This window comes from Capsicum annuum, chromosome 11, assembly GCF_002878395.1.
Source record: "Capsicum annuum cultivar UCD-10X-F1 chromosome 11, UCD10Xv1.1, whole genome shotgun sequence".
Lineage (NCBI taxonomy): Eukaryota > Viridiplantae > Streptophyta > Magnoliopsida > Solanales > Solanaceae > Capsicum > Capsicum annuum.
The window spans coordinates 57,744,106-57,760,471 of record NC_061121.1 but is presented as its reverse complement, the minus strand read 5'-3'; the positions used below and the strand labels follow the sequence as shown (position 1 = coordinate 57,760,471).

Below are 16,366 nucleotides of genomic sequence, written 5' to 3'. Positions count from 1 at the left end.
AAAACTGACCAATTGTGGTCGGTTTATTAAAAATATTTTATTTTTTTAAATTAAATACCAACCACAAATGGTTAGTCTTATTTAAAAAATATAATTAAAAGTATTTTTAAAAACCAACCACAAGTGGTCGTTTTTCAAAAATATTTTTTAGATATTTTTTTATATAAAACCGACCACAAGTGGTCGGTTTTTCTATTTTTTATTTTTAAAATAAATAATAATTAATATAAAAATTATTGAAATGATTATTTTGAAATTTTAAACTATAAAAGCGACCACTTGTGGTTGCTTTTTCAAAAAAAAAAAACGATCACATTAAAGAAATAATAATCAATATAAAAATTATTGAAATGATTGTTTTGAAATTTTAAAATATAAGTGGTTGCTTTTTTGAAAAAAAAAAACCGACCACATGTGGTTGGTTTTTACCGACCACAACCTGTGGTCAGTTTTTTATGGTCGAAAATCTATATTTTTTTAGTAGTGATTTTAGTCCGACAAAGCCTCTAACCGAAATCAAAGAACATCCGACTAGAAAATGCCCCCGACCATAGCCAAAACCAAAATCCAAGAAATAACAAAAATAAGAGAAGTCCATAGAATGAAATGGAGTCATCCAAAAGATAGAAGCTCACTACTTCAGGCTGATTCAAAATTATCCCCGAAGTCTAAGTCATTGACCAGAAGGAATGGTGGTATAGTCGGTTCCTGCATTGCGTAGAGATACAGTGCCCGAAAATGGTTAGTAGGGTGAATTCTAGCATTTACTGACCAGAAGGAATGGTGGTATAGCCGGTTCCTGCATTGCGTAGAGATACAGTGCCCGAAGATGGTTAGTGGAGTGAATTCTAGCATGTACTCAGTAATAAGGATAAAATAATGTCATTATTCAAAACCAAGTCAAATAACCATATGCAATAACCAAGTCAAATAATCATACGTAATCACATATATAAACATACATCGTGCCGGTAAAGGGAATCGGGTTTAGCATGCAATTAAAATCTTTACTTAGGTTGTGTAGCTCTATCGTCCTATATGTCCACCCACATGCTATAATGGTTTAGCTCTCTCTGTTGAAAGTGCCCCGGTGTATGTTAGCCGCACGAACGGAGAATAAAACCTAGGATGACTAGTACATCCCCTAAAACATAAAGTGTGACATAATGAACACAGTCACCAAGACCACCCTCACATCAGTAAACGTTAGTTTCCAATGGTGATCCCCCTGGGACCACCTTCCATGGCTTTTCTACTTAACCCCCTTTAAGACCAATTAAACCCTTTTTTCACATAACCAAACCATTTACTAATAAGTCTTTTTATTAGGCATTAACCATTGGTATCTTCATACAAAAAATAGATCTTGCAAGTCTATACTTTTATGCCATACCAAAATCGTTAAACCAAGTTGACTCACAAGTTTCCAATTAAACCAAGATCATGGCCTCCAAGGACTTTCCAAAACATTTAAAACCAACCAAACCAATTTAACTTCCATTACCTTTTTATGCAATGAAAAGATTTCAAGAATATTCAAACTATGTGACAAAATCATTCTCATTGGCATTTTAACAAACAGGTTGAGGGCACATATGTTTCAAAACCATAACCAAGCAATTTGGGGGATTACAACGTAACCTTAAAGCCATTTACCATTACCATGCATTTCACAATATCAAAATCATATTAAAAGAATAAAAGAAACATCATTTAACCATTAGAAACATTGTTCAACCATAAACATAAAAAAAATCCCAACCAGTAAGTCAGAATCATAACAATAACATAAAAACCAAATAGTAAAACACATGTCTTTTGTTAAGAGAATCACTCTTGAAAGCCCCCAATTGATTGCCTTGAAGAAACCTTAGTCTCTTTTTTGAATAGAGATTATGAGAGATTTTTAAGAGTGTTTGATTGAGAATAATAAGTTAATAAAGCCCCAAAAGGTGTTTCATGTCTTCGTATCCAAAGAAGTTAAAAGGAGAAATGTCCAGAATACCCCCAACTTAAAACTAAAAAATTACTACAGGTGGGTAAAAGTTGACCCCCAGTTGTCACCACAAAATACAAGTTGTACCATTCAGTTGTTACTAGAACAAAAGGTTGGACACCACACACTGTCCACTTTACGAATCATGACCAGACCATACAATTCGTGTGGTTCAGTCGTACCCAAGACAGAATTCAAAGGGATTAACAGTGAAAACATATGACCTCCTACCATGACTCATAACCTATCCTCACCTCTTTTAGTGAGCCACTTATACTCAAAGCCAAGTCAAGTCGCTAAGCTTCTGATTAAATAAAGGATCGACCTAACGACTTATCACCAAACCAAATGATCCATACTACCCAGTCATTACCATAAAAGAAACTCAACCACTATTCACTAGTCTACTAACGACTAAGGTCCAATGACTCTTACCCACACTATATGACTTATATGGTAAGTCGTTACAAGGGCAGCGAGCTCAAAGCTCAGAAAATTTCCAAGGTGAAAAACCCAGGGTGTTTCACTCATCTCTCTAGGAAAGAACCTATACAGAAAACCTATCTAAAATAAATCCCAACTCAAAGGAGTTTCATTCTCACCACTACCTTCTTGCCATATAGTAACCCAGTTATAAGCAATATCCTTCAATTGATAAGAAGCTAATTCCACTCTTTCCTCTTTGGTAACATGCATAATTGGGTAATATTCTTTACCCCATCAATGAAAAATTAAGGATCCTCATTCACCTTCAACCCAAAGAACTCAGGTGGTTTCATTCTCATAAAATCCCAAAACTCTTGCTGTGCTAAGTTACCATCCTGCTGAAGTGGAACAATTATTAGCTAATTTCCCAAAGTATTTTCACTCACATCCTGAGCCAACAATTAGAAAGTAGACTGAAACTCAGTATGACAGACATTTCCATTTAGAAGGTCTGCAGGTGAGGGTGGGACTGGATGATCCCTATTTCTTCATGTGTAAGCTCTGCAAAGAGGTATTCTCTGTTACATAAAAATATGAATTAGAGCAGATAGAGATAACCTCAAATCACAATGTAGATAATAAAAGAAGAGATGGTTCCTAATATGTTTTGTAGCCTCTTTTGCTCATAAGTGTGGCACACTTCACACCCATGAACAAGACTCTATGTAATGTGGCTTGTCAAACTCCTTAGAACTCTTTAAAATATTAGGTACTGATATCAAGTTTGTAACTCCCCAAAGATACCCCCTAGACATCACTCAACGCTTAAGACTACGAATAACCCTAAGTTAACCTATGATATCTACTTAACACTAAAATCTAATAAATGTAAATTTAAAATATTAGCAGAAACTAAAGAGACTTATAACTAAGTTTAAATAGATGAATAATCTCAACCAAAATATTGTAACTTAATAACTTTCAAATCTATGAAAAACTGAAAGAAACATATAGTCTGACTAGTTTTGACAAGACTTTAACTAAAACCAAAGAGCCACTGGGACCGACCCCAGTTGACCTAAATTGAAAACTGAATAACTAAAAGAACTACTATAAACATCTGGAACCTCATAAATTTTTTACCTCGAACTATGAGGATTCAATAACTATTTGAATGTAGGAAGTAATGCCCACAGTTAATTGTTCTGTTAGGGACAAACACTAGAACCTATATGAAATAATATAACCACACAGACATATATATGGTCTATGCACCTGTAATATGAAAAGAATGTGGGGTGAATTCAATAACTAAAACTGAAGCTGAACATACTTACAAATCATGTATGCTAAGTGTAAAGGGACTCACTATAATACCCCGCATTTCCTTAGCATAATCTAAGTCCCTATACATGAGTATCCAAATATAAATTTTTGAAAATCTCATTATTTTACATTTTAGAGCCTATTATTCTGTAGTAAATTGAATTATCTTTCCAACAATATAAAATTCACCTAAATCCGATAACCAGGTAAGAAGTTATGGCAATTTTATGTTTCAGTAGTTAAGCACCGTTATTTTAACCCTTAGCGCGTTGCGGAGCCAGCATAAATGACAATTGTCAATTTCCAGTGAAACTCCACCAAACCACTGTGTCATGACATCAACCAAAATCCCAATCATTCTTTTCTAGTTTCCTGTCGGTATAATGGCACGTAGCGCCAAGGGTGAATTTTAGAATCAAAAAGCGTAATACCCGTGCCTTTTTCCAAGCTAGAAATCATCTCAGGGATACTAGGACTTACTTTGAAATTCAAACCTATCTTTGTACACATGGTATTTTTAATATTTTCACTTTCTATTATATGGGAAATTAAGTTAGCTTTCCAACGGTACCAATTTTGTCCAAATCCTACATCAGATGAGGAAGTTATGGACGTTTTACTTGGAACTGTCGGAAACGCCCAAGTATGAAGGCCAAGTTGATGGAGACCGCCACATAAGTTAAGGATCACCACTTTGACAGTCACAGCCAAGCCAGTTGAGCCATGTACTGTAAGGACTAACGGACGAGTTGATGGACCATCAAAGTTATAATGGACCATTATCCAGGCCGTCAACTCTTATCCAGTGAACCCTATTTTTGGCCCACGTCTGACGGGCTAAGTGACAAACCATCAAGTGTTTAATAGACCATCAGTAGGACCATCACATGCCACGTTCAGTTTATTTCCAGGTCATTTTAACAGGGGTATTTTGGTCACTTACCACTCGCCTGTATACCCAGATGAGTTTGAATTCAGCCATTTTACTCATTATTATTCGACAAACAAAAACTAGGGTTTCTCTCTTAATTTAATCCCCAAGAACAAGACCCAATCCTCTTAAAAATTTAGAGGATTTCAAACCCTTCAAGTTCAAAAATGTCAAGAACCCTGAGTCAGGTATGCATAGTGTTCATCTACGAATTCCTTTCATCCGTGGAGTTCAAGAATCAATCTTTAAATACCAAATCATAAATGTTTTGTGGTTATATGATTGTATTCATGTTGGTGGTTGTTGTTTGTTCTATAGAGTAGTAATTTGATGAATTTTCATGAAGGTTATGATCATGTAGTTAAAACCAATGAATTTGGGTAGTTTAATTTGGCGAAATTCATAAACACACCTATGCCTTAAAGAATGCATGCAAGGTGTTTGATAAAATGCTTAGAATGCTAGAAATTTCATATTTACATGGTCTTATATTATCTACATGACAAGTCCCTGTTAATTATATAATTCAATATGAATTCCATGTCATTGTTTTGTTGCTATTGTTGTGGTATGAAGCATTTATGATAATGAAGAGATACAATATGTACATGATATATATCCCATGCATTCCCTACCATGCACAATATGTTGAAAACTACATGTGGTATATTATCCCCTACTTATGATATTATGAATTGTGAACTCAAATCTTGTGATCAAGTCATGTCATGTGTGTCGGTTTCCTTCCATCGATTCCTAGGGGTAGTCGTACCCAAAAAATATAGTTGTGCGCCTAGAGCCAAGTCACGTTATCCCGATAATCTCATTCAAGCCGTGATTTATAAAAATCAGTCATGTGACTCAGGAAACCTCCAAAATCTCATGAACTCAATAAAATTTTAGATAGTAGTGCTATTCCATCAGTCAATAGAATTCAGTTACTTAGTCCATGTACAGTCAGTTAAATCATGTTCAGTCTCTTCAGATGGCAGTAGAAGTTATCATCGAGTGAACCCAAGGATGGGAACTCACCTGCCAATTTTGGGTGTGATTCTTAGCAATCATCCTTGTGTTCCAGAACTACGTAGCCAGCGTAGGTTGAGACATCTTAACTTATCAGACTAGGGTTGATGAGGTGGCCACTACCAGAAATTAGGTCTATGGTGACCGTTGCAAAATCATTGCAATAGATCAAAAAACCGTTGCCATAGACCTATCGCAACGGTTTGGCAAGCGTCCCATAGGTGGTCATTGCGATAGGTCTATGGCAATGGTTTCCGCAACGGTTGTCTAAACCGTCACCATAGCTACACCTATGGCGACGGTTTACGGAAACCATCGCTATAGATGGGCCTATTGCAATGGTTATTTTTGGACTTATTGAGACGCCTATTTTTATCTATTGCAACGGTTAATAACAATCACAATAGACTCTATTGCGACCGTTACTAACCATTGCTGCAACATCTATTGCGATGCTTTTTTTAATTCTATTGCAACGCTTTTTGACTACCTATTACAACTATTTCATTACGTATTACAACGCTTATTTTCATCTATTGCAATGGTTACAAACCATTGCGATAGCATCTATTGCGACGCTTTTGTTATTCTGTTGCAACACTTTTTGAGTACCTATTGCAATAGTTTATTAATCTATTGCAACAATGATTACCACATGTTATTAAATTGAAATGATTTATATAAATAGTCGTATTAATGTAAATTTTTATTTACATACATAATAAATTATAACACAATATATATACACATTACAAAACAAAATCATTCATTAATAAGTTTTTACATACTAGCAAGTTCAAGTCGCAATAAGTTTCAAAAAATTCAAGACAAAACTATTGATATTAGAGTATTTATCCACAACCCAAAAATCTTCTCAAGTAAGGTCAATGTCTTCATCATTTTCATCTTCTCTTTCTTCATTTTGGAAACCTATAAAATCAGAACAAATAATATAAATTAACACTTAAATGCCAACATAAAATTGACTATTCCACAACAAAATAAGCACATAAACCATGTATAAGTTAGCTAGTGAAGAGGCAAATCCTCTCGACTGTCTAGCTCATTGAAACAGTAAACTCCCCAAAGTGGTAGGCTTGTGATCTTTTATTCTAGTGTATCTGAATTTACTCTTCCACCAAAAATTGTAGCACACTCTTTTCTGTAACTACATGTTTATTGAGCTTTTGCAGCTTCTAAGTTGGACCGCGTTATTGATATTCAAATTGTCTAACTTGATTTTTTGTTTCAGGCAGAAGAGAGTATCCTGCCACCAAGAAAGCAGCAAGTAAGCCTCTATGTACCTTATACACCTAGAACTAAATCAGTGTAGACAAGGCAAGCCCTTTTAAATCCACCTAGAACTGAATCAGCACAGATGAAAAAGGCTCTTTTAAATCCACCTAGAACTGAATCAACAAAGAGAAGGAAGCCTATATCTCCCTTATCGTCGTTGTTCTCATCAAATGCAAGCATGATTAACATTTAGAATCAGAACCTAAAGAGTAGGGAAGTCCAGGAAACACTTCATTTGAACAAAATTCCAGCGATGACTCCAACCATTGAACAAAATTCCAGTGATTTTTTCTTCTGGATCACAAATAATGAGAATATCTTCAGTAGTATGAGAGATGTGAGTTTGATAAGTTACTTTAATGTCCATTTCCACATTGAACCGCTTAATCCAAACTAATTGGAGAAATACTTCAAATTTTAAAGTTCAAACATCCAAAGTTTACTAGGAAAAAACAAATTGTAAAATATAACAAAATTGTAACTTCTATTTTTTATAAGAAGATAGATGCAATATCAAATATATACACATGAGAATCTTGGATATCCACTAAATAGATCAATTTGAATAAAATATATACACATGTTGAGCTAACGAGGATGAAAAAACTAACAATCAAATAAGATACATTTGATTGTTGTAGCAGTTATCCCTATGCCGGGCAACCCACCTGCTTGAAACTAATAGATCGAAAGCATTTACTTGTTATATAAATCTTGCAGGAGAAGTCCTATTTCTATTGCTGCAGTAGTTATCTACATACTTACTCAGCAAAAATATATCTTTCTTTGCTTTTTGGATAACAAGTTTGCTTTAGGAAATATACGCTTCTGCTGCTATGTATTTCTTTCCACTTGTCTTTTATTTTCCATTTTTTTGTTAAATACTTACTCTGTTCAATTTGTTATCTATTTGAGGTTTATTTTATTTTTTTTTGCATTAAGTTACAACATACTTAAGCAGGAGAAGGCTAGGAATGTTACTTCACTGGAGATTAGTGGATGTTTTCATAAGAAAATACCTATTCTTCATAATGTACAAGATCTAGTCGATGCTAAGCTAAATTTCTTTAGGATGACAAATGATAATGAAAATTGTGAAAGTGATTTTAGGACTGACCAGAAGATGTTAAGAGATCTCTTTGTATCACTCCAGCATGTTGAGAAACTCTCCATTGGGTCATGGTGTCTGCAGGTTTGACCTAAACCTCTCTATAGTTCATCTAGTCATTAAAAATTAAAGGTTCTTAATTTATTTATTTCCCTGTGTGTTTACACTTCTCTCATTGATGGTATAAAAATTATTTACACAATCGTATCACTTAATTATAGGAAAATCTATAGGATAAAATTTTAATTTATATATAAGTTGGTAAAAACAGCGATCGATGAGCCCATTAGAACAAGCTAAATTACAATCATACTATTAAAAATATGTACACTTCATTTGTTATAGCTTAAATCTCATGCAATAGTCCTACCATTTTTATAAAAAAAAGATTGTTGCACAATGAGAAATGTAGAATCCCCTTTTTCTCTCATTTCTTCCGCTACTTCACCTCATTCCTTGATTCCTCCATACACACATAATTCATAAACAATTCCAGAAAAAGAACCAAGAAACTAAAAGATGGTGAACTTGGTAGCAGCCTAAGTTTCTCCGACTCTCCAAAAATATTGTCGTACCCATATCAGATCCTTCAAAATACACTAGTTTTGGAGAATCCGACACGCACCCATCGACATTTTTGAAGAGTCCAAGCAACATAGGTAGCAGCACAAAAGCCATTGTTACATGGCCTAATGAAACTGGCTGGAATAAGACCTCATAGTATACAAATAGAACCAGGAACCATTATGAGCTTTTGGGTTCCTTCTGAAACCATAATACAAAAAAACAAAGAAAACCAAGAAAACCACAACCACTACTCCTTTCTCCAACAATAAATATGTCATTTCCCCTGAATCCACAACCAAACCTGACCCAAACAAACCCGTAGTCGTACTAATCCACGACTTTGCTGGTGAGGGAATCGTCACATGGCAATTTAAAATAGGTGCATTAACTAAAAAATACTCCATTTATGTACCTGAGTTACTTTTCTTCAGGGGTTCAATAACTTATTTTTCAAGCAGAGTGTTTGGGAAAAGGTTTAAGGAAACTGGGAGTCGAGAAGTGCATAGTGGTTGCATTCAGTTATGGAGGAATGGTGGCATTTAAGATGGCAGAAATGTTTTTGGATTTACTGGAAGCACTAGTTGTATCTAGTTCCATTTTGGCAATGAATAATTCGATTAGTACTACGACGATTAATGGATTGGGGCTTTCATCTACTTCAGAGTTGTTGCTGCCTACGCGCTTTGAAGGTTCAGTAGAGGCATCATTATATACAACAGTCTGGCACGAAGGAGGGAACTAGTATTATCAGGGAGTAACAAAGCATAAAAAATGCCAAGAGTTGTGGATAAACTTGATATTGACTTCTTAATTGTGATTTTTCTCAACAAGTTTTCATAAGCTTTAAAAAAAATTAATCCTAAAAGAGAAGATTATTAAAATTTAAATAATAGAAGGAAGGTTTAAAAGAAGAGAACTATACAAGAAGGAATAAAGACATTTTAAAACTTCAATATAAAGGTTTTCTTTTACAGAAAAAAGCATCATAAAGCCTTCTTCAACCGCAATGTATTCAAAAATTCTTTTATCATTTGAAATCACTCTATTCATTTCAAAACAATTTTTCTTTTTTGAACAATTTTTCAAAACAGTCTATTCTGATCTCTGTCCATCTTTATTATTTTTGTAAACATGTGACAACCACCCTTGACTGTGTTTCAAAAGAAAAAAAAATTGCATACCCGGTTAGGATGTCATAAGTAGCGTCTAGGGAGGATAGAATGTATATACCTTACCCCTTCCTTTTAGGTAGAGAGGTGGTTTCCAGTAGACCAGTGACCTTCTCTATTTTGTAAAAAATTAACCAAATGACAAGACTCCACATTCATTTTACCAACAACACAGATTGTAGTCTAGAACAAATTACATCAATTCACATTCAACCATGTAATGCAAATAGTATAGAGATACAAGCCTCAAAAACTCCGTGAAACTAATGAGCCGAGTAGTTGTACAAGAAAAGAGTCAATACAGGTGTAATTTGCCTAACGGAGTCACTGTAACGTGGTGGCAAGCCTGAAATATAATCGTAGTAGTAGACATTAGACAAAAGCACAAATCTTGAAAGAACTAAGAGTGTAAAATTTCACTCATCCAATGTATTAAATAGAAGTATAAATCCCAAAACTCAGGTTGATTATATGTCTTTTGCATTAATTCTTATCTATTCACACAACTCAGCCAAAATGAATATTTTTGAGCAACATACAAGAAAAACCTTTTTTACATTACCTACCGTACCAATGCCGATAACAATGCTTTTCGTTGTTAACATAGTTTCATATAGCCACATAAAACAGAGAAGTCGAAGCAATATCAAGCATAGTCAGTTACAAAAGACTCAACTTTATCACTAATATCAAACATTTAACAAAAAAGAATCAAAGCTACAGTAAAATCCCCAAAAATCAGTAACATCTACAGCAAAATTCCCAAAATCAGTAACATCTACAGCAAAATCCCCAAAAATAGTAACATTCACAGCAAAATCCCCAAAATCAGTAACATCCACAGTAAAATCCCCAAAATAGTAACATCTACAAAAAAATCCCTAAAAATTAGTAACATCTACAACAAAATCCCAACTATCTGTAACATCTAATTCGACCAACTACCACAAGCTCTTTTGAAAGAAGAAAAAGGAATAGGTGAGTACTTACTGATATAATAAGGGTCATTTAGTTACAGCTACAGCAAAATCCCCAAAAATCGCACAGAATTATGGAAAAATCTTCAAAATTCGTCGGCATAATCTCCCATAGAGTTACGCAAATCCCCTTCCAAAGAACCTTCAGTGATTAGGGCAATCCTTTAACGATTAGGGCAAAATAAATTGACAAATTATTAGGAGAAATTCCAGCTTAGTTTGGCCCAATAAAGAAGCTGAAATTGTTATTTCTTTTCTAGAACCATTACATGATGAACTTACTATTTTAAAGAACCATCTCAAATTATTGTATCAAAGGGTATTGATCTATCGATTTAAAAAGTGTTTTGGCGAAGAAGTGTGATTTAAAGAAGAAGAAGTGTTAGGAGAAGAAGTGTGATAACGATTTAGAGAAAAATTTAGTGATTTAGGGATTTAGAAGTCGGTTTAAGCTTAAGTTTTGGGGAAAACATTTTGTTAAAATGTTTTTGTTTTGGAGACTTAAGAAAATATTTTGTGAAGATGGAGGGGAAAAAATAAGTGTTGCTATATCTTATTTTATATATCTATTGCAATGCTTAATGTCAAATTCGATGGTTATAGTGTTAAATTAGAGCTAATAGAATAATTATTTATGGCAACGCTTGGAAGCGTTGTAATAGACCACCTATTGTAATTCTTTGTTAACCGTCGCCAAAAATTTCGTTGCCATAGAGGTAATTTCCAGTAGTGGCTTAACCTATCAGTTTAGGGTTCCTATCATTCTCATTTGAGGGTCACTCACAACTGTCCTTACTAGTGGCGAGGTATTGACACCCCTCCAGCCGGGGCAAAGATTGGACCCCAACTTAGCTCTATGCATTATTGAGGCATGTCGGTTAAATAACTACCTCCCAAAGTTTCAGGCTCAGTCTCAATAAAAGAACTTAGATAGTTCTTCAGATATCAGTATACCAAGACTGCCAGATACAGTCAAATTCAGTAATAGTATGGAACTCAAATAGTTCCATCAGACCCAGGACTGTCAGACACAGTGTCCCATGTTGACAGAACCATAGTTTTAGTCATATCATAAATCAGTAAATCATGTATTAGCGTACAGATCCACTATTATGTATTTACGTATCCAGTTATTATGTATGTATGTTTGTAATCTCACATTCATATTAGTCAGTCAGTTAGCATTGCTCATGTATTTCAACCCTTTTATTTTAGCCTACCTCACTCATATACTCAGTACTCCAGTTGTACTGACGCATTTGCGCTATGGTTCTTTCTTTTAATGTTACACCATAGGTTCAGAGATAAGAGTTCTAGACCAGTAGTAGCATTCGCAATCCAGTATACAAAGCTGCAGTGAATCCTCTTCATTCGAGGATGATATGATTCGATTCATTTATTATTTTAGTTAGTTTTCAGTTTATAGAGTTAGTTGGAGACATGTTCCTTCAGTTCCTTATTCATTCAGTACTTTGAGGCTTTTAGATACAGTTCAGATTTAGTTCAGTTTTGATTCAGACTTTAGTTATCTTGGGTATTTTTCAACTATATAGATGTTATAATTATTTTAGTTGAACCTTATCGTCTATTGTTTATGTTTTCCATATATTACATGTATGTTATGCAGTGTACAGGTACAGATATCAGTCATGGGTTAGCTTGTGGTCCCGCGGGGTCATGAGCATCGTGTAGCATTTCAGTTCAAAAAATTAGGGTGTTACAAAAGGGCACCTCGATTCCTATGCATCGCACCAATCCCTCAGTTCTCAGTTGTCAGTTTCCAGTGATATGACAAGATAGCACTGCGTCGCGCTAAGTTCCTATTTCAGGAAAATTCGACGAAAAATTAATATTTTATTCAGGGATAAAACAGTCCTTTCTCTATTATTTTAGTCCGCCCAGGTATGATACTTAAGCCCTAAAAATGTTTTTAAATCATCCTTTTATTAATTTCCCCAAATCAAAAGGCATTCTTTCCCAATCAAGAACCCTAGCTCTCAAATTCAAGGTCAATCCTCAAGAATTCACCAAGAACTTCAAGAAATCCATCAATTAAGGTATGTTAGATGTTCATCCATGGATCCCTTTCATCCATGAAGTCCAAGAAACCCTTTTAAATTATAAAATTATGATCTTTTCAAGTTATTATATTTTAATTTATGATTTCACCCATGAATCTCCATAAACTATGACTCTATATCATGTTACCATGAAATAATTGCAATTATTTAATCCTCCATGTTTTTAATGTTGTTATTTATTGAACAAAACCACGATTTAATTCTATTATGTCGGATTCATGCTATTTCTATGTGTTTTAGAAAAATCCTATGATTGTTTTGAACCATGAACTACAAGTGTTTAATAAAATGCCTACAAGAGTTATTGATTTAAATAAAACCAACCATGTTTTGTCCTTTAATATTTAGTGTCATTTTACTATTGTTGTTTTTGAGTCTTGGGGTATTGAATACCCAAAAACCATAGCTGTTTATTTAGTCTAGTCTCAGTACATTATAGAATAGTCTTCAGAGTATATTATGAGCATTATATGAATAGTCAGATATCAGTCATTAAACTCAAAACAGTCTAGTATCTCAGTGTCTTTCAGTTGGGAGTAGTATTTAGCACCGAGAAAGTGAAGGGATGGCGACTTCTCCGTTAGATAGGCAGAGTTTTTAGTAGAACTCCCTATACTCCAGAACTACGTAGAAACCATAGAAATTGAGTAGTCACTCATCATATTAGGATTGACTATCTCACAGGAGTCACCCATCAGTTCAGACTTGACACCCTTAGTGTAAGACCCCGTAAAGTTCCCTTATAGTCTAAGCCTTTAGAATTTGGCAAGTGAAGCCTTATTCCATCTCTAAAAGATTTAGAAATGACTCCTATAGTTCTTAGTGTTTAAAACATATAGATTTTTCCTTATTTTGATTTTTTATCATATGGGAAATTGAATTAACTTTCCAACGATACCAATTTCATCCAAATTCGGTATCGGGGTGAGAAGTTATGGCCATTTTACCGAGAGTTGTCAGAATCATCCAGGTGTGATGGGCAGGTTGAAGGACCATCGAGCTTGTGATGGACCATTACACAAGTCGTTCCAACCAAGGAAATTAACCCATTCACTAGCCAAATGCGAAGGTCGAGCTAACAGACCGCCGAGCTAGCAACGGACCATCGACCAAGACGTCACTACTAAGGCAACGATCCCCTATTCTGGTCCAAGTGTGATGGTCAGACTGATGGATCGTCGAGCCAGCGATGGACTATCTAGCCAGCGACGTATCATCACACGAGCCTTCGCTAATCCCGTTCAGCATTTTTAAGCCATTTTAAAAAAGGGCTTTTTGGTTTTTTTCCATCTTTTTTAACACCTAGATATATCAAAATGAAGCATAAAACTTCATATTCTTTCATAGCATCAAAAACTAGGGTTTCTCCCTCAAGAGAAGACCCAATTCCTTCTCCAAGATTTTACCATAGTTCTTGCAAATTGATTTAAGAATCAAGGTCCCCAAGTCAAAAGCTTTAAGAACCCTCACTCAAGAGTATGAAAAAGAGTCTCAAGCAAGCTTATTCATCTACAAGTCATAATCTAAGATATGGGGGGTTTGAACAAGGGTAACCCTTTTACCCTTGTGCCCAAAGGCTTATTTTAAATTTCAAAATTTCTACAGCTAATAAGATTTTCCATGAAATTAAGTTAGGGTTCATACCCACATTTATTATTTGTAAGATTGTGAGATTTCCCATGGATTAAAAGTTGAATTACATGATTTTATTTATATTTCCATGCCTTTTGATGAAATTTACAGATTTTAAGATACTTGATGAGTAATTGCATTACCAAGCATAAATTTTAAGATATCTAACTTGAGATTACTGTTTGGGTCAATACACCTACCTTTAAAGATTGTTGTTCAAGATTGTTTGGGTCATAAGTACCCCTTAGCTAAGCTATTTTCAGATTTTAGTTAAAGATTTGACCTTTTGGGTCTAAGATAAGATAGGGATCCACATTAATTATGGATTAAAGTCAAGAGAAGTATATTTGGTATTTATTATAGACCCTTGAATAATTTTAAGGTGGATTTCCTAAAAGTTCTGAGCTTAAGTATGGGAGTAGTATTTAGCACCGAGTTAGGTATGATCCCAAGGTCTCATGCCCCAGAACTATGTGACCCATAGGTTTCTGATTTACCCCAAGTGGGTTAAGATAGTGATCGATCACCAAAGTTAAGGTTCTATCCTGATGGCAAGGGTAGAGCAGCTCTCAACAACATGGGCAAGATGTTGGACTCCATGTGGCTCACATGGTTTATGTCGATTAGAAGAAACTCCCAAGTCTCCCAAGTCCCAAAGTTCTATAATCTCTAAATTTTAAAGAAGACCCTTATTCTCCATAAGATTACAAGTGTTGAAAGCTATTGTTTTAAGATTCCACTTGCTTATAAGTTTTGAGAATAAGATGGAGAACACAAATTTTAGAACTAAGTGTAATGACTCACTTGATTTGTACTATATGCTTTATTATACATGATTTATGAGATTCAGATTTTAGTTTTACTCAAGATATGTGAGTTATTCATATTAGCATGCATGTTTTATAAAGAATGATAACATTGTTTACTTAAATGCATACACCCCCATATACTCAGTACATCCTTAAAGTACTGATCCACATATATGTTTATGTGTTATATTGTCTCATAATGTAGGTTCAGGTGCTTAGTCCCAGCAGTGATAGTGATCTCCTAGCGTCTTATTTATATCCTTATCCTTGGTGAGTCCTCATAGTTCGAGGACCTAAATTTGTAACTTTTCCATTTTCATAGTGTTTTGGGTTTTACTTTCAGATCATTGTGAGTCAGTTGGGGGTCTATCACAATGTCTCTCTAGTTTGAGTAGTAGAGGCTTTGTCAGACTAGACTATCAGTTGAAATTGTGTTCCAGACTATTAGTATTTTTGCTATTCAGACATTATTTCCAAATATTTTGGATTATAGTTGACACAATAAAGTATTATTGTTTACCTTATTTATCCTAAAGAGAGTATTAGAAGTAGTAATAGGCTCAAAGGGTTAGCTTAGGGCTACTTGTAACCTTAAGTACCATGTGACATCTCGGGATAGGATTTCAGGGCGTTATACTTAGTCCTTTGGTGATTATATCAGTTTAGTAGATCTACATAGCCATTGTTAGTTCCAGTGTCACAGTATTAACACCCTTCCAACTGGATTATAGGTTGGACCCTGATTAGCTCAAATTAGGAAATGTCGGTTAGATGATACCTCCTACAGTCTCAGAAATAGTCTTATTTATAGTCCCAGCTCAGTTATTCAGTCTTAGTGTTGTTTGACCAAAGCAAGCAGATTTTAGCTTACAAATTTTACTCATTTCATATTATATTCTTAGTCCTGCATCCTCAGTATTTATACATTTTTATGCATTTTCAGTATATACAGATTCCATACTCTTTATTCAGTACTCCATGCTTTACATGCATATCCAGTTAATTATTATTATTCCTATTCATAA

The 16,366-nt window shown here is 34.6% G+C and overlaps 1 pseudogene; it reads left to right on the top strand.

The window, feature by feature from the left end:
- Positions 1-8,625: 8,625 nt before the first annotated feature.
- On the top strand, positions 8,626-9,415 carry LOC107846500 (annotated as a pseudogene).
- The last annotated feature ends 6,951 nt before the right edge of the window (positions 9,416-16,366 follow it).